The sequence below is a fragment of the Pristiophorus japonicus genome, unplaced genomic scaffold, assembly GCF_044704955.1.
Source record: "Pristiophorus japonicus isolate sPriJap1 unplaced genomic scaffold, sPriJap1.hap1 HAP1_SCAFFOLD_2479, whole genome shotgun sequence".
In the NCBI taxonomy this organism is placed as follows: Eukaryota; Metazoa; Chordata; class Chondrichthyes; family Pristiophoridae; genus Pristiophorus; species Pristiophorus japonicus.
Genome location: NW_027252209.1, coordinates 22,501 through 23,592, shown reverse-complemented (window position 1 = coordinate 23,592; position 1,092 = coordinate 22,501).

The following is a 1,092-nucleotide window of genomic DNA, read 5'->3' as shown; positions in this document are numbered from 1 at the left end:
TTTTTGCCCATTTTTCGGGTTTTTGGTCGGGCTTCAAAAGCGGCTGCCCCCCGAGGACTGGCAGAGGCCGGGGCATGGGCCCCGATCGCGCCAGGCGGCTCGCGCGACCCGATTAGGCCGAAAGGAGTCGGGAAATCGGCAGACCTGCCCGAGTTCAGCCCGCGGTGGCGGGGGCAGGTCGGTTCGGCTCAAATCATTAACCAAAGCCGAGACTTGGTCTCGCTGGCGCAACCGAAGTGCCAGGCTGGATAACTCATTAACCAGAAGGCGGCTGGAGGCAGGCAGGGCTGATGGCTGAGGCCGGGTGGAGGCCACCCGCGGCCGGGAAAGTCAAAAGTCCCGTTGTGTGGAAGTCTATGAGGTCAGATTCGGCCGCCTTACCGGGCCTTCGGTTGATGGTTTCCCGCTTGGGCAAGCGAGTCGGCCCGGCAAAGTGGCCACTTGCATTTTCTGGCAAGTGTCTGCGAACAACGTTAATGAGTTGAACCTTGGAAATTGCCGGAAGTCCCGATGAAGAAATGAAAATGCCCCTTTTGCGGGGATTTGGATGCTCATGGCCGGCAGCAGGTGGCCCGACGCCCCGCCAACTTGACACTTGTCATTTCTGTCCTTGGGGGTTGGCGGGGTATCTGCACAGAGGTAGGAGGTGGCAGAATCGAGACTTGGTGAGTTTTCCAAACAAACGTCTCGAGCCTCCAGGTCTGCAGAGACCGACCAGGGCTGCCGCCCAACCGACTATTCACCTTTATGGGCGGGAATTTATTCCCTTTTTGCCCATTTTTCGGGTTTTTGGTCGGGCTTCAAAAGCGGCTGCCCGAGGACTGGCAGAGGCCGGGGCATGGGCCCCGATCGCGCCAGGCGGCTCGCGCGACCCGATTAGGCCCCGAAAGGAGTCGGGAAATCGGCAGACCTGCCCGAGTTCAGCCCGCGGTGGCGGGGGGCAGGTCGGTTCGGCTCAAATCATTAACCAAAGCCGAGACTTGGTCTCGCTGGCGCAACCGAAGTGCCAGGCTGGATAACTCATTAACCAGAAGGCGGCTAGAGGCAGGCAGGGCTGATGGCTGAGGCCGGGTGGAGGCCACCCGCGGCCGG